This window comes from Gossypium arboreum, chromosome 8 (genome assembly GCF_025698485.1).
Source record: "Gossypium arboreum isolate Shixiya-1 chromosome 8, ASM2569848v2, whole genome shotgun sequence".
In the NCBI taxonomy this organism is placed as follows: domain Eukaryota; kingdom Viridiplantae; phylum Streptophyta; class Magnoliopsida; order Malvales; family Malvaceae; genus Gossypium; species Gossypium arboreum.
Window position 1 is genome coordinate 59,810,876 of NC_069077.1, and position 24,162 is coordinate 59,835,037.

The following is a 24,162-nucleotide window of genomic DNA, read 5'->3' on the forward strand; positions in this document are numbered from 1 at the left end:
GTTTTGTCCATATAAAAATAGATTCATCAAGGTTCAGTTCCATAATTTACTCACTATTTAATTCTACTTCTACTATTTTTAGTGATTTTTCAATCTCATCTCATTGCTGCTGTCCGCAACAGTTACTGCAGTAGACTATGCCAATTTCATGAATTTTCCTTGGCCTTAATCATCCATCATACACGACACAAATTATGGCCACCTTATCAAAATTTGAGTTTCTAAGACTCGTGGCTATAGGTTCTAGCATCCCACTCGACGACCACATAGGCCATTTTCACATGGCTTAAAGTTTACAACCCACAATTCGACAAAATATAATAGCCTATACATGCCAAATGTTCTTCAACAACAAAAACAATACCACAAGATTTCAGCCGGTGTGATGACTTCAACGACGGTCCCGATCACGCAAACAATACGAGTCCGAGAGACCTAAAATGGGTGACAAGAAAAACACCGAGTGAGTTTACAACTCAGTAAGTCATAAGCATTCATCAATCCATCGATAAAGTTACTACAACATGAAACAATAAACGAGGCTAGGTACTCATCCATATCGAATCTATACCAAGTCATACATCCACATTTCATATTCTACACAACAAGATATTTGAGGCATTTTCACACACTAACTCATTTCCACCACAATCATACAATTTCAATCATCACATAGATTTAAGGCTTACCAAATTCAACCCCGAGCATGAACATATTTTCTATTCGTCATGAGCTCGAGGTACTTACCCGATCCGCTGTCCGGATTAGCTCGATAATGTCGCACACTCAGTGCCAATTGTAATGCAAGAGCATATAGTGAATCCGCACACTTAGTGCTATATGTATTCAACTCGCACACTTAGTGCTATATAATCAAACTCGCACACTTAGTGCTGTACAATTTTAAACCCGCACACTTAGTGCCAATCTTGTCACCGTGTCCATTTATACCCGCACACTTAGTGCCGAGACCAATACCTTATGTATTTTGCTGCCTTTATACATTCAACAATGGCATCATTCCATACACACACATTTCCATTTACACACCAACTCATTTAAACACATTTGCATATATATATTGATCATTTAAATCAACACCAAATATACGCTTAATGACTTACCTTGTGTTGGGTAAAACAGTCCAAGTCGGCTACTCGATGACCTTCGTCTTTCCCTTGCTTGATTCTCCTTCTTTAACTCCTTGAGCTTAATCAATAAATCAACTAGTTTAACCCTCTTGCTAAACATTCATAATTCAATTACACATGCATATGTATGTTTGTATATTCGCAACCATCCTCACTTATTACCCATTTGGTCAACAATCTAAGCCAAGATAAGGCTTCAATATGGTTGCCTCTAACCGAATACATGCACACCAATCTACTTCCTTTGGCGAATATGCATGTCTATGTGGAGGCCAATTTTACACTAATACTACACAAAAAACAGCATACATTTTCCTAATTAACGATTACATATTGTAGTTCTATACACATCTCTCATTTATTTCATAACCAAACAACATCACAAGCAAATAGACACCTTAAAATAGTATGCATGTCATACCAATTCATCATGTGCAAACATATATTCATGTAGGTGCAATGGCGAATTCTCAAGTGGCTTATATCCAAATATACACACATATCCAAAGCTTAAATCTTACTTACCATGCAACATGCATGAATCATACTTATGGATATAACATGGCGAATACCACAACACCATACCGTTTCAATTTGGTCATGGTTAAACAAAGAACTTAGTATCTCATTCAAAATGCTAAAAGAAAATCTAAGAATCCCCAATCCACCATCACATGAATCATTATCAAGCTTGATATTTAGCATGCAATGGCATTAACACCATATTCACTTTGGCGAATTTCATTCCCATGACATAACAAAGATTTGAACCATGGGCTAACAAGAACATCAAGCTAGCAACTAAAATATACATGAATCTCATGGCAAAACATCAAACTTACCTTAATCTAGGTACAAGTATGGCCAAACCTCCTCCTAAACCTCTTCCAAACCAACATGAAACAAGAATTCCTTCCTTCTTCCTTAGAATTTTCAGCCCAAAGGAAATGAAAATGATGAACAAAAATTCTTCTTTCTTTCTCCACACTCACGGCAATGGGCATGCATGAGACCATTTTTTTCTTTTTTTTTTTCCCTTTCATTATTAAATTCCCATGCTCACTATTTTATTTTTTCTTACATACACCATTGTCCCAACATGTTTTATGACATGTTTTACCCATAATCTCTTGTCATGGCCGGCCACTAACTATTAGGGGGAAATTTGACATGCAAGTCCTCCCTTGACTACATGCACTATTAGGTCCTTATAGATTAGCCTATCACTTTTCAAAAGTGTCACACAAGTCCTACTAACTGAATTCACATGCTATCGGCTAAATCGAAGCTTGAAATTTTCACACATTCATAATTACATATTCTAGACAATAAATATTACGTTCAAACATTTCGGTGACTCGGTTTAGCGGTCCCGAAACCACTTCCCGACTAGGGTCAATTTTGGGCTGTCACATTTTACCCGCCAATCTTTTACGAAAGTCTCTGGCTTCAACCTCAGCCTTCCTTTTCTCCTTTCCAAGTTCTTCTGCCTTGCAAGCTCGTTCAACTAGTGTTACAAATTCCTTTATCTCTAAAATCCCCATTAGTAGCTTTAAATCTTCATTCAATCCTTCTTCAAATCTTTTACACATAGCAATTTCATCAGCTACACACTCCCGAGCATATCGACTGAGTCTTACAAACTCACGTTCGTATTCAGATACTGTCATATGGCCTTGCTTAAGTTCCAAAAATTCTTTACGCTTTTGATCGACGAACCGCTGACTAATATACTTTTTTCGAAATTCCGTCTGGAAGAAATCCCAAGTAACTCGTTCCTTCGGGACTATAGCAATCAAGGTTCTCCACCAATAGTAGGTTGAGTCTCGTAACAAAGATATGGCACACTTTAAACACTCATTAGGTGTGCAAGACAGCTCATCAAAAACCCGGATGGTGTTATCAAGCCAAAACTCGGCCCTTTCAGCATCATCAGTAGTTATGGCTCGGAATTCCTCGGCCCCACGCTTCCTAATCAAATCCATAGGAGGTTTACTCGGCCTTACAGGATCAGCATCTGATGGTATTATAGGCACCTGAGACGAATTATTTAAATTCGAAAATGGTTGAGCAGCCAGGTTAGTTCGGACATATTGTGCGACCCACTCATTCATCATGGTAAAGAAGGCTTGTTTTGCCCCATCATCTTGATTATTCGCGGATGATTGAGGTTCAACAGGCGGTGCCCCTTGCGCAGGAGCAGCCGCTACACTTTCAACGTCATCCGCTAAGGTTCTCTCTAGATTGGGTTCCATTTACTAATCAAAACAATAATTTCAACCGTCAGAAGTCATCACACTATCAAATACTAACATTAGGGCATGTATAGCTAGACTCATACGCGCTATGGTAGTCCTAGAACCGACTAAACCATATCTCTGATACCACTAAAATGTAACACCCCGGACCCGAGACCGTTGCCGGAGTCGAACACAAGGTGTAAACGGGTTTAATTTATTACTTAAACAACTCATGCAATTCATTTTAAAATTTTCTAGAAAAGTTGGCTAACTGCATCACAGTTTCTTTAAAAATCATATCTAGAGTTCTGAAACTCGAAATCCAATTCCGTAAATTTTTCCTGAAAATAGACTCATATATCTATCTACTAAAATTTTTACAGAATTTTTGGTCTGTCCAATTAGTACAGTTTATTAGTTAAAGTCTCCCCTATTTCAGGGTTTGACTACTCTGACCTCTGTGTATTACGAATCAGATATCTCCCTGTACAGAGATTCAATGACTATTCCGTTTGTCTCTAATAAAACTAGACTCAATAAGAAATCTGTACATATAAAGCAGGACTTCTAATTATCTTTGTAAAATTTATGGTGAATTTCCAAAGTCATAACAGGGGATGCAGAAATCGTTCTGGCCCTGTTTCACAAAATTTTAAATATCTCATACAATATAGCTCATATATCTGTTTTACTTCTTCCATATGAAAATAGACTCATCAAGATTCGATTCCATAATTTATTCATTATTTAATTCCATTTCTACTATTTTTAGTGATTTTTCAAATTTACACCACTACTGCTGTATAAATCTATTTTATGGTTTCCATGGATTAGCTAGTAATTTGACATACACAACACCAAATATGATCAGCCATGGCATACGGCATAATAAACAAATAGACTTAGACTACTACTCCATCAAAACCGAATTATCAAGGCCAAATCTACTGAACCTTATAACTAAGCACCCGTAAGGCTAAATTCAAACTTAGCATTTAAGCCATATTCGCATGGCTAAAAGTTTACATATTGGGGTTCAAACAAAACATAATAGCCTATACATGCCGAAATGTTCTCTTAGGCCAACTAAGAAGAGGGTACCAAAAAGTTGCAAGCCGGTGTGATGACTTCGACGATGGTCCCAAGTACATAAAATGGTCGAGATATCTAAATAAGAAACAAACAAACACACCAAATGAGTATTCAACTCAAGATTCCATAAGCAAAATAATACAGAGTTATTTATAAGAAATTGAAATAAAAGCCTTGCAAGTTCAAATAATTCAATCACACCATACTAGGCTACAACTACCTAGTTTATTTATCCAACCTCGAACCCAAGTTTTCGATATCGAATCAATTATTAAACAACCAACCGTTTTAAAACTATTCTCAAGGTAAGAAATAATTATGAACTAGATGTATATACACACATACTTTTCAGTTAATCATTTTAGCACTTTAATTCTTTACTTATGCTCTTCGTATCATCAACCGCTTTTGCACACTTAGTGCTAAACAAATTTGCACACTTAGTGTCGTACTATCCAGCACACATAGTGCCTTGAAAGTTTATCTCATATGTTGACATTCAAATCAGCACACATAGTGCTATTCAACTCCGCACACATAGTGCCATACTACACCGCACACATAGTGCCAATGTACACTTTCTATGATAAAACAATTTAATTAATTCATTTGGCATATATAGCCACAACAATAAACATATATAATTTCTCCAAGGAAATACTTAATAAAGAGATTCTTTCATGACATGTTAAAGTCATTTATGTATAATTTAAATTAACCCTATGATTGCTTATGAACTTACCTTGTGTTGGGTAAAATAGTTCTAAGTCGGCTACTCGATGACCTTCGATTTTCCCTTGTTGGACTCCTCTCCTTTAGGATCTTGAGCTTAAACAAATAAATTAACTCATTTAACCGCTTTGCTACATATATTTGTATCCACATTTTAATGATTTTATAACATACGGAACAACATGGTAAAATTTTTATCTTTCTACCTTATGCTCTTAAGCTATTCGGCTTATAGCCAATTAATATCACCTTACTATCAATAGTCTAATTAATATTTCAATTTCTCCAATGCTGAATGCAACATCACTTCCCATCATATCATCTTCTCAATATATTTACATCCTGTCATATATATGAAATCATGAATCAAATTCAACATATTAGCCAATATTCTCCTTTAGCCGATTATCTAAGTCAAGATAAAATCATCAATATGCTTAACTATAGCCGAATGTGCAACATCAATCTATCACTATCACCTATATACTTAATTAAAGGCTGAATATATGCAACATCAATCTATGAATTCATTCATGTGGTCGAATATACATATTCCAATATAATATCATTTCCATTTCATTTAACACTTAACATTTACCACATATCAATTAACCAATTTTTTTTTTTTATAATTACAAAACTCTTCATCTATTCATGCTCTCATATTCGGTCATCCATACCTATACTAACCATATAACTAAATAATTCTAAGTTTAAACACAAGTACAACATTTTAGCACCATGGCCGAACACTTCATGAAGTTGCTAAGACCCATCATTTTCTAATTCTCAGACACACTCACATCCAATCCTTTTTATTAAACACTCAAACTCAATCATCTTCATGCCTCATCACAACAACATCAAAACACTAACCAAGAAAGACAACATCCATGGCCGAATATCATCTCCATCAAATAGCAAAAATTTAAACCATGGGCTAGGTAGAATTCAAACTAACAACTAAAAATATGCATGAATTTCAAGGAATAACATCAAACATACCTCAACCTAGTTACAAGCATGGCCGAACTTCTTCAAACCTTTCTTTCTTTGTTTTACTTGGTTTTTCGGCTAAAGGATAGCAAAGATGAACACCCCTTTCTTTTTTTTTTCTCTTGTTCATTTTAATATTTTTATTAATCTTTATGTTATGAATATTTTATTTTCTTACCAATTAAATATACTAATCTAATTTAAATTAGTGGAATGCATCACTACTTGGCCGGCCATTAAGTCAAAAATGGGCATTTTGACATGCAAACCCATGCTTCCTCTCTCTATTATTATTTACTCCTTATAATTCATCTATCATCTTTTCTAACTTTATCAACTAGGTCCTTTCAAATTAATTCACATTCCTAAAGCTAATATTAAGCATTTAATTTTTCATATATTCACTATCACACATAAATTTATGTAATTAAAACACAAAAAAAAAAAAAATTTGACTCGGTAATGTGGTCCCGAAACCACTTTCCAACTAGGGTCAATTTAGGGCTGTCACAATCTCGGTGTCAGAAACCCGTTTCTGGAATACCGAGATAGCACTTAAGAATCAACAAGCATTGATCTAAGGACTCGAAACTCAAATAGGCCAACTGTCCAAATTAATCTCCGAACGACCACAAGGTGGCCTACCAAGTAATACTAAACCTAATCTGAGGGAACACCTCAATGCAATTAGCACTCAAAATAAGGAAGGATTCGTTGCACTTGAGCCAGAATTACAGTAAGACAACGCGATGAAAAAAGGTCGAGAAGAGGTAAACAATGATGATCCTAAACAGGTAAGTACGAATCATGAACTTCGTGTGCCATATCCTAAAGCGATGACGAAAGACAAAACAGAATAACAATTCAGTAAGTTTGTCAAACTCGTAAAGAAATTACATATTAACTTACCCTTTATTGAAGTTCTTTTACAGATACCCAACTCAGCAAAATTCTTAAGGGAACTTCTGAGCAATAAAAGGAAATTAGACGCTACATCGCACGTGGAACTCAATGCAGTCTGCTCAGCTATTCTAAAGAATGAGCTACCTAACAAATGGAAAGATCCAGGGAGTTTTACAATTCCTTGCTTAATTGGTAGTTTATCTGTGAATAATGCTTTAGCTGATCTAGGGGCAAGTATAAATGTTATGCCGTATAAAATATTTAAACGACTAGGTCTCGGTAAACCCAAACCAACTAGGATGAGCATACAATTGGCTGACAAAATAGTTAGATTTCCTAAGGGTATTATTGAAGACGTTCTCGTTAAGATTGATAAATTTATTTACCTAGTAGACTTTGTCGTCTTAGACATGGATGAGGATAACGAGGTACCTTTAATTTTAGGATGACCCTTTTTAGCAACTGCTAGAACCATTATTAATGTAGGCAGAAGAGAGATAATACTTCGTGCAGGAGACGACGCAGTAACACTCCAAGCACGCGATTCATTCAAAACTTCTAAGACTCAAGATAACGCTATGAAACTTGTCGATGATAAAACTAATATTCAATCGTTCTTGCAAGAACCTCCTCGGACCAAGACAACGGAGGCAGTGCGCTATTATCAAGTAGAGAACAAAGACGTCCATGAAGAACGAAGACTACAGATAGAGGTGTTAGATGAATGGCGAGAACACAAACCGAGAACATATAATAAACTGAAACTGGGCAAAAACAAGCCCGATACCTCTCCTAATCAACTTAAGGTTGGCGATATAATCTTACTAGATGTCGTTGACCCTCACATTATCACTACCACACCAAATGAGAAAATCCCTCTTACAGTACTCAGTATTTTCCTATTCGGTATAGTTGAGGTGAGTCATCCCAAGTTTGGGACTTTTAAGGTAAACAACACCCGATTAAAACCTTATTTTAAAATTAACAGCAGGAACAAGGAGTATGAACTTCTCAAACCACCATGATAAATCAACGGAGAGGTAAGTCGAGCTTAGACTATAAATAAGCGCTTCTCGGGAGGCAACCAGAGCACTAACATTATTAATTTCTTTAAATTCTGATATTTAACTCCTAACCTACTAATAGAAATTTTGAATACAGGTGTTTCCACAAAGACACTGCCAATCACACGGGCATGTTTAAGGCCGTGTGAAAACAGGGCAAAAGATTTCCCCAACACAGGCTACGATAAAATGCCATGGCCGTGCGACATGGCCGTGGTCGAGCCTGCCAAAACAACACAGGTGTGCGACACGCTCGTGTGGAGGAACCATGGACGGACCTGTTAAAACAGCACGAGCGTGCGACACACCCGTGTCGAACACCTGTGGTCGAACTTGTCAAATGTCCACGGGCGTGGGGTAGAACAAACGGGCGTGGGGTAGAACACACTGGCGTGGGAGAAGCGAACAAAGCTAGACATGATCGTACAACACGATCGTACAACACGGCCGTGGCAACCAACGCGTCCAATGCATACGGGCGTGTGGCAAAATTCAGACGCGCCAAAATAGGAAAAATGCGAAACATAAGGGCAGAAATTGAGGCACAAGGGCGTGTCCCATGGCCGTATGTCCCGAGATCTATAGATAGGCTGCACTATTCATTATCTTCTCCATTCAAAAACCCTAACCCTAGCCACTGCAACTCCACACGGCCTCCTGCCACGCCCGTGCACCGCCGTCAATTTTGTTTTTAAAGCTCAATCCCTCTCTCTTAGCATTTGTTTACTCATTTCACTTCTATTTTATTCATTATTAATGCTTATTATTACAATAATCTCCATTACTTTTGAACTAGTTTCCACTTTTGTTCCTTATTTTTTTTAGTTTGCATTTATAGGTTCTTTATTATACATTTCAAATTAAATCTAGTTGTTTGACACACCTCATATCCATGACATTACTATGCTTATTTTCATGCTATTATAATGCTATTTTCTATCATTTAAATTGCATTCCTAGGTTAGTTACCATACAGTTTATGTTAAATTGAGATGAGGAAAACCTTATACCCATTACATTTCTATTCTCATTCTCACGATTATAGTGGTTGAGCTTGCTTCATATTAATAGTTTTGACTGAAATAGTTTACTTCCCCTTCGAATATGTTTACCTATTATTATTCTTTATATCACAGGCCTTCAATATCATCTTCAAGAGGAAAGAAAACCGTCGTACCAGCCTCGAAGAAAAGGAAGAGAGCATCATTCTCTGCAGGTCCAACCGCGAAAATTCATTACCCTTTCCTACAGTTTCCACAAGGGCCCAAAGAAGAGCTCTTCCAAATAATTTGGGTCCGACCTTTCGCAGCGGGCCACTGCATAGACTAGGCTATCGTAGAACAAGTCCAGATGGCTGATACGATTCGGGCTCACTTAACCACTGACCCATGGGAGCTATTCTTCAAGATTATCAAGCCGACATACCTCTAGCTCACGATGGAACTCTGCTCAACGTTCTATCTCCAGACCGTAATGACAAGGTACGATGATCCCGGCACGGTCCAATTTCGCCTAGGCGGATTAATCTGCCAGCTAAGCGTCCTAGAATTTGGTGCTGCACTAGGCCTATATACGGAGGAGTTTAGGGAGGAGAATGAACTACATGCTCTTAGTCGCCACATACATTTCTCTCCCTCAAAGTGCTGGCACACTTTGGCCCCTAGCACGGCCTCGTACAATCCTAGCTACTCCAAGGCATCAGTTCTCCCACCATCCCTGAGGTACTTACATGCTATTTTAGCTCGCACGACTACAGAGAGGCGTGAGAGCACTAGTGTCATCAACACCCACGACGTCTACTTCTTATGGTACATGTTGCAAGGGCACATCATTGACCTTGCCTATTTCATAGCCCTCATGATTCAGCACCAGACAGAGTGGCATCGGAAGGGGGTCATCTCCATTGGCCCCTATGTGACTCAGCTGGCGCGACACTTCGGGCTGCTCAACACCGTGGCCCAAGAATCATCCCTCACCCTCATCGGCCAAATATCTCTACAAGCCATCTCGAGCATGCTTAGCATGAGGATGATTGAGAGGCACCGAGGAACCTACTCTCCCCAGTATCGTCTCGCCCAATCTACCGAGGGGGATGCCTACGAGGACATTCTTGATGATGTCCCCCCACAGCACGAGGACCCACTGACGTAGTCACCACCACCCTCTCGTCCAGTTCATGCGGCGGCATCATATGCTGACATCTCTGAGCGCCTCACCCAATTCGAGCAGCAGTGTTTTCAACGATTTGACAACATTGATGCTACTCTACACTAGATTTGTCAGCACCTCCACATCTCATCGCTAGCCCTACCTCGCGAACCATCTAGCGATGAAGATGTTTAAAAATACTTATTTATTATTTTATGCTTTAAATTTTTATTGAAACTACTTTTTATCTTTATTAGATTTTAGAAAGTTTATTTTTATTTTTTTATTTTTTTTATTAATTTTGATTATTTCTTTTGAGTAATTATTCTTCCTAATATCCTCTAAAAAGTTCCTGATTTTATCACAGTTATATAGAGCTTTTAAGCTCATCATCACATAGGAGCTAAAACTACCACCGGAAAAGGTTCCCCACAACTGCCATGTCCGGCTTGACCATGACCATAGCGACCACGAGATATAATATTCTTGTGGCGCAGGATTTATAAACTAATGAACCTCTACAACCGTCGGAGTATCCTCCTCTATTCTTGAACCGATCACTCTCCAAAACTCTAGTTCGAGGAATTCATCATACAAGAAGTGTCACTTCTCTCCCTATCTTATTTTTATTCTCTAAAATCTATCTTTATACATTGAGGGCAATGTACATTTTAAGTGTGGGGGGGTATTTATTAATGATTTCCTTGTTCTCTTGAAAAAGCTCTCATATCATATTTAGGATAAATTTTGATTGGTTTATGATTTTGATTGATATATCTTGAATTAAAACATAGGGATTTATGTGTTGATTGTTCAAACTTTAAGTTATTAGAGAATCAAGCATGATAAGTTGATTTTTAAGAAATTAAAATTATAGGTTGTTTCCCCAAGTCTAGATATTACTTTGAATTAGAATTCATGAGTCTAAACATCAAAAAGCCATAATTTTTGTGAGATTTTTGAGCCTTTTGAGCATCTATTCATCCTTTCAAGCTCACTTTTATTATTGCTTTGAGTGCGTCAGTATTGAACTAGAACTTGCTTGATTATGCATGTCGAGACCACACTGTTTGATTTGATATGTCAAAATGATTAAGGCACTTAGGATTAACCTACTCATGCCATGAAAAGCCTACCTCCACGATTAACCCCTAGTAAACCCCCTTGAGCCTAACAAGCCATTCCTTATATTACCCTTAATATTAACCATTAACCCATTATTTTTGAAATCCCCCAAATTAATTTGATCCTTGTTTTTGTCGAGATTTGAGTTGGAAAAGTTGCTTAGCTACGTTTTTCTTCTTTATCTAACTTGTTCTTAAAAAAAAAACTATGTATACATATTAGTAATTCCATATTCTAGGAAGAAGCTCTATTGTACGCAAGTGAAGGTTAACTCTTTTTCTAGTTAGGCAATTTTTCAATTCAATCTCAATTCTAACCCTTTCTTTCAGCTTGTGACCACACCCCCTAACCAAGCCGCACTACAACCCTCTAAAGACCTTTTGATTGATGTATCATCTTAAATTATAGTGGTGGAGATTTGATTTTCATGCAAGCCTATGGTAATGACTTTTCATTATTGAGTATTGAGTGCTGCATTTATTGTCCTTAAACACCTCGAGCGATTTGAGTGAATCTTTAGTGAGGATGTGAAACTCTATGATATTCTGAATCAAAGGTAATTACTTAGATGCGAAGAGACACCTATGTTTGCATGACTAAATACTCAACTTGGAATGTTTGAAACTTTTATGTTCTTTTAGTTGAACTCTCAATGTATGATTACCTATGGATTATTTTGAGATATTAACAATAAGAATTATAAGTTGAGAAGAATTTATTTTGATTATGAGTTGAGGATTTTGCTTGAGGAATGCTTAAGTGTGGGGGTATTTGATAAACCGTAAATTATACATATTTTTACCCCATGTTTAATGCATTTCATAGATGATTTCTCATTAGAATTAGTGAATTTGATGCTCCTAATGCTTTAATTTCATATTTTATACTTAGGAGAGCATAGAGAGCGAAAGGAACGAGAAACGGGCCAAAAACGGAGAAAATGGGCTAAAGTACGAAATCAACACGGCTTGGACCTCCTCACACGGGTAGACCACACGACTGTGTCAATTTGGAAGGCTCAAACATGGCCTGAAGTAATCAAACACGGGCGTGTCACACGGGCGTGCCCCATGCCGAGCCCAAGTTGAGTACAATTCGAAAAAGGCCAATTTTGAAGGTTTTTAGGCATTCCAAAACCTATAAATACGCACTAGAGGAGAAGAAAATGAGGGAGGACGAAGAGGGGTAAGGAATTACCCTAAAGAAGCCGATTGATCCATCGCAGAAGCCGGATTCATCATCAAGACTGAAGATCTCTCCTCAATTTCCCTTCAGGAGTTTTGCGTTTTCTTTATGTTTTGTATTCTTTATTCTTCTAAGATATTTTCTTATTTAGTTATGAACTAAATCCCCTAAATACCTAAGGGGAATGAAACCTAAGACGAATCTTGTTATTATTTTCTGAATCGTATGATAAATATTTAACTTGTTCTTAATTATGTGTTCTTAATTCTTATTTTGATATCCCAGGATACTAGTTCAAGACACGCTATTATTCAAAGGAGGAATAGACCCTGTCTAAGGGTACATTTTCCATAATTAAGCGGAGTTGATTGCGCGCCTAGAAATAGGGTGACAAGATTTTGCCAGATTAGGGTGAAACCTAATAAGGGGATCCATAGGTCGAGTTAATACAAGCCTAAAGTGTTAATGAGAGAAAAGTCTCGGTTATTCAATCTAGGGATTAGACATTATTAGTCTTGAATAGGGATAATAACATAACTTAGGGATCTCTATAGAACAAGTTAAATAAATAAATCGTTCGGTTTGGAGCCAGAATAACAAGTAAAGTCTAGGTGGAATTTTCCTTAGGTATTGTCTCAAGTCAATCGATTTTCCCAAAAGCAATTCCCCAATTCTTTTCTCTGTGTATTCTTAGTTTAGATAATTAGTTAATTAAAACAAACCCTTTTATTCTTAGACTAGATAATAAAGAGATAGTTATTACTAGTACTTTTGGTTAGTACTTTTGGTTCCCTTGGTTACGATATCCCGGTCTTGCCATTACTATACTATTATTCGATAGGTGCGCTTGCCTTTTCGTCGTGATAATAGTTAGTCTAGGTTTGATCTTCAATATAAATATTTATTACTTGTTACGAATCACGCGATCAATGGCCATGAGATATGGCTCATATTAATTATGAAGTTGTAATCCTATTCATATATGCATGCATGTGCTATGTTCACTCATGTTGTGGTTAAATTCATTTGGCATGGATGAATTTTGGATATGATCATGGATGTTTGATGATGGAAATGTGAGCAAATGGCAAAATAGCAACTAGGGCATGAACGTATGAAATGGAAGTAAATTGATGTTTCATATTGCATGTGAATTTGGTAAGCTTGGTCTAAATAAAATATGAAGTCTTAAGCAAGTATAAATTGATAAGAAGTTGACTTACATGAGCCATGATTATGAATGTGTATCTGTGCGTATGTCATTAAGGGTGACAATAGGCTTGGAATATAGCCTCAAAGTTGTCCATACGGGCAGGCACATGGGCATGTGTCTAGGCCGTGTGTGACACACGGTCTGCCATATGGGCGTGTACTCTGGCCGTGTGTCCCCTGCACCCTATTAAATGCAAAACAAAATGCTTAGTAGTAAACACACGGGTAGAGGCACGACCGTGTGTCTCAACCGTGTGAAGGACATAGCCGCAGGACATAGGCGTATGCCCAGGCCGTGTGAACTCTGCAGTTAATTTTTGGAATTTAATTTGCCAGCAGCCTAAGCACACAGGCATGTGTCTTGGTCGTGTGACCCTAATTGTATTGATGACATCATAAACAGAGAGTTACATGGGCTGAGGACACGGGTGTGTCCCAAGCCACACGAGCATGTGTGATCACAAGGCCGAGGTGTGACTTTGTTTCATGAAAATTTTCTAAATTTTCCCAAAGTTTTCTAAAGTTCTCGGTTTAGTCTCGAACTATACCTGATGTATGTTTTGGGCCTCGTAGGCCCATAGAAGGGGCAGTTTACATATGTATGAATAGATTTAATTGGAACAAAATTTTTATCGCCTGGTTTTGTATGTTGCTTGTGATTAGTCCGATAATGCCTCATATCTTGTCCCAGCGTTAGGCACGGGTAAGGGGTGTTACATTTAGTGGTATCAAAGCTATAGTTTAGTCGATTCTTGGACTAACGTAACATGTGTACGAGTCTAGCTATCCATGCCATAAATGAATTATGATAGTGTCACGACTCCTGACTTTTTTAAATTGTGTTTTCATATAGTAATGGATCCCAGTTGAGCTGAAGCTGATGATGTAGAGAGTAATGCATTGGCTCCCGCTCAAGGCGCAGTGCCAGTTGAGAGTAGATCCGTGACCATGAGTTAGGGAGGAAGAGATGAGGCTAGGGAAGCCTTTCTCCAAATGATGAATGTCTGGTATATGAAGTTCGTTTGAACGAACCCGAACGCTCAACCCCCTCCACCCTCACCTATTCCTCAACCTATCCCCGTAGCACCCCAAGGTATGGACTTCGTAAGACTAAATAGACTTCTAGTTGATAAGATTCAAAATCAAGGAGTTAAAGAATGCCAAGCTAGTATGGATGATGATCTTGAAAGGGAAGAGTTTTGGCTCGAGAATACCATCAGGGTATTTGATGATTTATCATGCACACCTGAGGAATGCATAAAGTGTGTAGGATCACTCCTGAGAGACTCAACTTATCAATGGTGGAACACCTTTATGTCGGTTGCAGCAAGAGAGAGTTAATTGGGAATTTTTCCAAAAGGAGTTTCGTAAGAAGTATATAAGTCAGAGGTTTATTGATCAAAAGAAAAAGGAATTTCTGAGTTAAAACAGGGCTGAATATCTGTAACAGAATATGATCGTGAGTTTGTAAGACTTAGCAAGTACGCTTAGGAGTGTGTATCAATTGAGGCCATCTGTGTAAGAGGTTTGAGGATGGACTAAATGAAGACATCCGATTGCTGGTTAGCATCCTATAATTAAACGAGTTTGTTGTACTGGTTGAGAGAGCTTGCAAGGCCAATGAATTAGATAAAGAAAAAAGAAAGGCTGAGTTTGAGTCTCGAGATTCAAAGAAGAAACAGATGAGTAAGTCATTGCAGTCCTCATCTAAGAAACTAAGAGAGTTTAACACTCGATCGAGTGCTTCAATTAGGTACTCAAATAGAAATAAGGGTAAGTAGTACTCGGTTTCAAAAGCTCAGACTACTTCAATTGCTAGTGTTGGTAACGCCCGACCGAGTAGACTAGAGTGTGCATATTATGGTAGAAGTCACCTCAGCAAGTGTTGAGCTAATGATAGAACTTGTTTTAAGTGTGGTTCCCAAGATCATTTCATTAGAGACTGCCCCGAGATGGTTGAAAAGAAAAGATTTCAAAGTGCAAGATCAGGCAATGCTACTTCTAGATGGAGACCACAGAGAAATCTAGGAAATAAAGCAAGTAGTAAAAGTGCACCTAGGGATCCAATTGTGAGGCCTGAGGGTGGGGCACCCGCGAGGACTTATGTCATTCGCGCTCGCGAAGAGGCTTCATCTCCTGATGTGATTACAGGTACTTTTTCTCTCTATGATACTCATGTTGTTGCTTTGATTGATCTGGGATCTACCCATTTGTATATTTGTGTAAAATTGGTGTTTAGCATGAATATGCCTATTGAGTCTCCAAAATTTGTGATAAAAGTGTCAAACCCTCTCGGTAAGCATGTGTTAATTTACAAAGTATGTAGAAATTGCCCTTTAATGATTAAAGGTCACTATTTCTCGGCTAATCTTACGCTTTTTCCATTTGATGAATTTGATATAATACTTGGTATGGATTGGTTGACCATGCATGATGTAGTAGTAAATTGTGGAAGGAAAATCATTGAATTAAAATGTGAAAGTAGTGATAGTATTCGGGTTGAACCACATGAGTCGGATAGCTTGCCGGTAGTGATTTCTTCTATGACTACTCAAAAATGTGTAAGAAAGGGTTATGAAGCTTATCTTTCCTTTGTACTGAATACAACAGAGTTTGAATTGAAAATTGAATTAGTGCTAGTAGTATGTGAGTATCTGGATGTGTTTCTGGAAGAGTTGTCTAGATTGCCTCCGATTAAGGAAGTCGAGTTTGGCATTGAGTTAATTCCTGGTACTACACATATTTCGAATGCTCCATATAGGATGGCTCTGATAGAATTAAAGAAGTTGAAAGTTCAGTTACAAGAATTAATGAGTAAAGGTTTTGCGAGACCTAGTCATTCTCCGTGGGGCGCACCAGTGCTATTTGTGAAAAAGAAAGATGGTTCAATGAGATTGTGCATCGACTACTAATAGCTCAATAAAGTAGCCATAAAGAACAAGTACCCCTTGCCAAGAATCAATGACTTATTTGACCAACTAAAGGGAGCCACAGTATTTTCCAAGATTGACTTGAGGTCCTATTACTACCAGTTGAGAGTTAAGGAGCCTGATATGCTAAAAACTGTATTTTAATTGAGTTATGCTCACTAAGAATTTTTGGTTATGCCTTTTCGTTTAACAAATGCTCCTATGGTATTTATGAATTTAATGAACCATATTTTCCGACCATACTTGGATAAATTTGTGGTTGTTTTTATTGATGAATTTTTTATTTATTCTCGTGATGAATCCGAGCATGTCGAGCACTTGAGAACTATTTTACAAACCTTGGGAGAAAATCAGTTGTATGCTAAGTTTAATAAAAGCGAATTTTGGCTTAGAGAAGTTTGATTTTTGGGTCATATTATTTCGAGCGATGGTATTAAAGTTAACCCGAGTAAGATATCGGCTATTGTTGAATGGAAATCGCCGAAGAACGTAACTGAGGTTAGAAGCTTTCTAGGCTTAACCAGTTATTAAAAATGGTTTGTTAAAGGATTTTCCACGATTGCTACTCCGATGAAGCTGTTACAAAAATATGTCAAGTTCGAATGGACAGAAAAGTGCCAACAGAGTTTTGAGAGACTAAAGGCATTGTTGACTGAGGCTCCAGTTTTAGTGCAACCTAAATCAAGAAAAGAATTTTGTCTTTGGGTGGATTGGGTTGTGTACTTATGCAAGAAGGTGAAGTGATAGCTTATGCCTCGTAGCAACTTAAATCGCATGAGAAGAACAATCTGATCCATGATTTAGAGCTAGCCGCCATTGTGTTTGCGTTGAAGATTTGGAGACACCATTTGTATGGCGAGAAATGCCGAGTGTTCACTGACCATAAAAGTCTAAAGTACTTGATGACCCAAAAAGATTTGAACCTACGACAACGGAGGTAGCTAGAGTTGATAAAAGATTATGAGCTAGTGATTGAGTACCATCCGTGAAAGGTGAATGTGGTTATCGATGCTTTGAGTAGGAAGTCGTTATTTGCTTTGAGGGCTATATGATCACTCAGTTGGCTTTATTAGATGATGGTTTGATTTTAGTAAAGTTGAAAGCTAGAAAAATGTTTCTCCAAGAGATTTATGAAGCTCAGAAAGGTGACAGTGAGTTGCAAGACAAAAGAGTTCAGTGTGAGTCAGATATTGAATCAGATTTTTAGATTAGTTCCGATGGTTGGTTGATGTTCTGAGATAGAATTTGTATTTCTAAAAATACCAAGTTGATTCAGAAGATTTTGCATGAGGCACATAGTGGGTGTTTGTCTATACATCTGAGTAGTACAAAAATGTACAATGACTTGAAGAATGTGACAGCCTTAAAACGACCCTAGTCGAAATGTGGTTTCGGGACCACAAAACCAAGGCATAAAAATAATTTAATATTTATTTTATTGCCTATAATGTGTGTTAACTCATGTGTGATATTTTTTATGCTTTGATTTAGAATTATAGATGTGAATTTCACTAGAAAGGACCTAGTAATAAACTTTGAAAGTATGAGGGGAAATGTGTGATGACTAATTAAAGGATGCATGCAAAACAATGGACTTGCATGTCAAATTCCCCCCCCCCATAGCTAGTGGCCGGCCATGACAAGGATTTATGGGCAAAAATCATGTCATGAAACATGTTTGGTAAATGGGTTATGATGGAAAGAATAAAATAAGGGGTATGGAATAAACAATTAATGTTAGTAGATGAGAAACAAAAAAAAAAAAGTGTCCATCTTCCTCCATAGCTTGGCCGAATGTCCTAAAGAAAGAAAGAAAAAAAATTTTGTTCATCTCTTTTCACTCTCTTGTTGACCGAAAATACTAAGGATAAGGAAGGAGTTTTGCTTCATATTTGGTTTGGAAGAGGATTAGGAAGAGGTTGGCTAAACTTGCATCAAGATTAAGGTATGTTTGAGGTTCATGCATGTTTTTAGTTGCTAGCTTAATGTTCTTGTTAGCCCATGGTTCAAATCCTTGTTATGTCATGGGAATGAAATTCGGCCAAAGTGAATGTGGTGTTAATGCCATTGCATGTTAAATAACAAGCTTGAAAGTGATACATGTGATGGAGGATTGAAGATTCTTAGATTTTCTTTTAGCATTTTTTTTTTTGAATGAGATACTAAGTTCTTTGTTTCACCATGACCAAATTGAAATGGTGTGGTGTTGTGGTATTCGGCCATGATATATCCATAAGTATAATTCATGCATGTTGCATGGTAAGTAAGATTTAAGCTTTGGAAATGTGTATATATTTGGATATAAGCCACTTGAGAATTCGCCCTTGCACCTACATGAATATATGTTTGCACATGATGGATTGGTATGACATATATACTAATTCAAAGTGTATATTTGCTTGTGATGATGTGTTGATTATGAAGTAAATAAGAGATGTGCAATGAATTACGATATGTAATGTGTTAGTAGTAAAATGTATGCTGTTTTTTTTGTGTGGTATTAAGTGTATATTCGCCACATGAGGGGTAATTAGTGTGCATGCATTCGGTTTGAGGCAAGCATATTGATGCCTATTCTTGGCTTAGAAAATTGCTAAGAGGAATATTAACTAATGTGTTGAGTTCGATTTATGATTTCGTACATATGCAACTTTGATGCCTAATGTATATAAGGGCCAAGTACTTTGAACTTCACGTTGATGTTTGAATGTATTGAATTGCTTGTTGTGATGTAAAATGTGCATGACCATTGTGTATTTGAGCTAAAGGATGGCCATATGACCATTTACACTCCTTGTCATATTCGCCATAAGCTATCATGATGAGATTTTAATAAGTTAAATTTGTGTGAATTAGCTCAAGAGCAAAGGGAGCTAAATCCGATAAAGGGAAGGAAAAAGTAGTTGAATAGCCGTCGAAATCGCTCGACAACATCCGAGGTAAGTCTTGAGTGATGACCCTACTTGAATTATATCAAAATTATGCTCCTTGTTTGTGTGGCCATTGAGCCAAATAGTAAAGGTTGATAAATATTTTGTGTTAGAGCTTTAGTAACGAAAATGAACTATGGACGTGTCTTGAATATTGATATATGTGTAAGTGAACATTGGAAATATATCCGGGCTAAGACCAAGGCATTCGTATGCGAGTTGATATATCCGGCTAAGACCAAGGCATTCGTATGAGTTGATATATCCGGCTAAGACCAAAGGCATTCGTATGAAGTTGATATATCCGGCTAAGACCAAAGGCCTTTGTGCAAGTCACCAACCGGGTTATGACCAAGGCAATCGTCTTGAGTCGCTATATCCGGTTAAATCCGAAAGTATGTGATTCGAAGTGAGAAATCTTGCTGTGAAAATTTCAGCTTATACACTTGTGAAAATTCCAGCAATGAGGTATGTTTGTATGTGCTTGTACTAATTGAATTCTTACAAGTAAGTATGCACTAAGTTGATAAACGAGCTACCCTTGGGCTAAGTTGTTCTTTTGTGTATGAACATAAGGGTCGGTGATGTGAAATAAGTATGAGTATGGGAATGTGAATTAGTAAAGTGGTTTAATTAGCCATGTGAATAAAATACCTTAGTCAAAGCTGATTTCATTGCATGAGACTTACTAAGCATTAAAATGCTTACCCCGTTGCTTTGGCTCTCTGTTTTATAGGTTTCGCTCGTTAGCTATCGGATTCGGGATCAAAGAAGTCAAGTCATCCACACTATCGAAGCCCCATTTCGGTACAAATTTTGGTTGAACTTTGAAATGGCATGTATAGGACCATCCTTTGTTGAAGGTCATGTACCTTCCGGTTTGTGTAAACTTGGATAGCCATGCGAAAATGGCTTATATACGTTTTTAGCATAGAACTATAATCGTTTGTATGTTGACCTTATGAGGTATGGAATTATTTTGAAACGATTAGCCATTGGAATGGTTAATCATGATCACGCTTTGTGCTATGTATGTAAAAGGGCCAATTGAATCATGGAAAGTATGAAATAGGTAAAGCCTACTAAAGGCGGAATCTTGACAGCAGAATGACGTGGATGTGAAAAATCACTAAAAATAGTAGGAATGGTATTAAATAGCAAATAAATTATGTAAGTGTACCTTGATGAATCTACTTTCATATGGAAGAAACGAAATGGTCATATGAGTTATAAGTTAACAGATTTTAAAGTTCTTGTGAAATAGGGCCGAACGGTTTCGGATCCCTGCTCCAACTTTGGAAAATCATTGTAAATTAACCAGAGATAATTAGGAGTCATTCCATATGTGTAGATTTCTCTCTGAGTCTAGTTTCTATAGAAACAAACGGCATCGATATTGAAGCCCTTTACGGGGAGATATCCAATTAAACGCACAAAGGTCAAGTGTAGTCGATCCCTACAACAGGCGAGACTTTAACTAATAAACTGTACTAATTGGCTCGACCAAAATTCTAGAAAAACATATGTAGATGGACATATGAGTCTAGTTTCAGGAAAAATTTACGGAACTGATTTTCGAGTTGTAAAACTCAAGTTATGAATTTTGGAGCGACTAGTACTCAGATTGGCAGCTTGTCTGAAAATTGTCAATAAGTGGGTTGAAGTCATTAACACCTCGCGTTCGACTCCCATGACGGTCTCGGGTTCGGGTGTTACAATTTTATTGGTATCGAGCTACGGTTTAGTCGATTCTAGGACTACCGTAATGCGTTTGGGTCTAGCTATACATGCCATTTTATGTGATTATATGATAGTGTGGTGATTTCGACGTTTGAACTTGTGTTTATTTATAGTAATGGATCCCGATCCCAACCGAGCGATAGCGATGATGTGGAGAGTGTGGCGCTGCTCCCAAGACAAGGGACAGCGCCGGACTCTCAACTCTGTTGCTAGCAATCCGAATGACGAGGCTAGACAAGCCTTTTATAGCGTGATGAATGATTGGTTCAACCAATACATTCGAACTAATACTACTGTTCCACAACCCCATTCCCAACAAACACACCCCGCACCTACAATGCCTCCGGTAATTGACCAAATAAGGTCGAATAAGCCCCAGTTGATAGAATCCAAAACATGGGGCTACTGAATTTAAAGCTACGGATAGTGATGATGCCGAGCAAGTCGAATTTTGGTTGGACAACACGATCCGCACTCGATGAGCTATCTTGTACACCGATGAATGCCTAAAGTGTACCATCTCCTTGCTACGTGATTACGCCTACTATTGGTGGAGTACTCGACTTGTTGTGCCCGAACAAGTAACTTGGGAGTTCTTCCAAACCGAGTTTCGGAAAAAGTATATCGGTCGAGATTTATGGACCAAAAACGAAAGGAATTTCTCGAACTTAAACAAGGTTCCATGTCGGTTACATCGACTATGAACGAAAATTCGTGAGGCTTAGCCAGACGCTGCGAGAATGCATTTCTTGAAGTCGTGATGTGTAAACGCTCAAGATGGACCTGAATGATGAGATAAAGTGTATGTTGGCATTTTGGAAATCCGAGAGTTTGTGACTCTCGTCGAGCGAGCGCAAAGCCGAGGAGTTTAGTATGGAGAAAAGGAAAGTGAAGCGGGAGCAAGGGAGTTTCAGAAGAGGTATTCGGGAAGCCCTTCCAACAATCATCAAAGAAACTTAGAGATGGCTTAGGCCGATCTAGAGACACTTCGGGCTTTTCTAGACGAGATCGCGATCGACCCCTGTGACCACGAATCACTTGATCGCCATGAGTGGGAATGATCGACGAGAGAGGACGAGTGCCGATATTGTGGCAAATGGCATTTTGAAGTCTGTAGATTCCGTGACCGCTCTGTTACAAGTGTGGATCGTTGACCACTTCATTAAAGATTGCCCGAGGTTGTCTCGAACAGAATGTAGATCGGAGTGGGAAACCGGTACTACCACCGCTTCGAGGTAGACCATCCGGAAATACGGGCAAGGCTAGTGGTGGTCGAGAGGATCTAGAGATCTGCGACCAGATCCGAGGCTCGCGCTCCAGCTAGGACTTATGCTATCTGCAGCACGCGAGGATGCCTCCTCGCCGGATGTTATTACTGGTACTTTCACTCTCTTTGATACTAATGTGATTGCTTTGATTGACCTGGTTCTACTCATTCTTATATATGCGAAACCTTAGCATCTAGTAAGACTTTACCTATTGAGTCTACTGAGTTCGTAATTCGGGTGTCAAATCCTTTGGGTCGTTATGTGCTGGTCGACAAAGTGTGTAAGAAATGCCCCCTAGTAATTCGAGGTACTGCTTTTCCACGGACTTGATGCTTTTGCCGTTCGATGAATTTGATGTTATTCTTGGGTTGGATTGGTTGACCGTGCATGATGCGGTTGTGAATTGCAAAAGCAAGACTATTGATTTGAGATGCAAACAACGAGATGATCCGAGTTGAGTCTACGAACTTGAAGGGGTTGCCACCGTAATATCATCAATGTTGGCCCGAAATATGTAAGAAAAGGGTGTGAAGCATACCTTGCGTATGTACTTGATGATAAGGAGTTAGGAATAGAACCCAAATCATGCGGTGGTTTGTGAATACCGGACGTTTTCCCAAGAATTGCCGGTTTGCCACTGTTCGGGAGATAGAGTTTGGCATTGAGCTTGTACACAGGACCACACCGATTTCGATAGCTCCATATCGTATGGCACCAACGGAATTAAAGGAGTTGAAAGCTCGGTTGCAAGAGTTGATGGATAGAGGTTTTGCTCGCCGAGTTTTTCACCTTGGGGTGCACCGGTGTTGTTTGTGAAAAGAAGGACGGAACCATGAGGTTGTGCATCGACTATCGTCCGACTTAATAAAGTGACAATAAAGAACAAGTATCCGTTACCACGTATCGATGATTTGTTCGATCAAGCTGAAGGAGCCTCGGTGTTCTCAAAAATAGATTTGAGATCGGGCTATTATCGATTCATGAATCCGAGATTCGGACATACCCAAAACCGCCTTGAGCGAGATATGGTCACTACGAGTTCTTAGTGATGCCGTTTGGGCTCACTAATGCCCGGCGGTATTTATGGATTTGATGAATCGGATCTTGGATCATATTTGGATCGGTTCGTAGTTGTGTTCATCGGCGACATCTTGGTCTATTCAAGAGATGAGACCGAACATGCGAGCACCGAGATTAGTGTTGCAAATTTTACGGGATAAGCGGTTATATGCTAAGTTTAGCAAGTGTGAGTTACGGTTAAGAGAGGTTAGCTTCTTGGGTCACGTGGTATCTCGCATCGGTATTCGAGTCGACCCAAGCAAAATTTCAGCCATACTTAACTGGAAACCTCCAAGAAATATTACTGAGGTTCGAGCTTTTGGGACTTGTTACTACCGACGGTTTGTAAAAGGATTCTCGATGATAGCCACACCCATGACGGCCGCT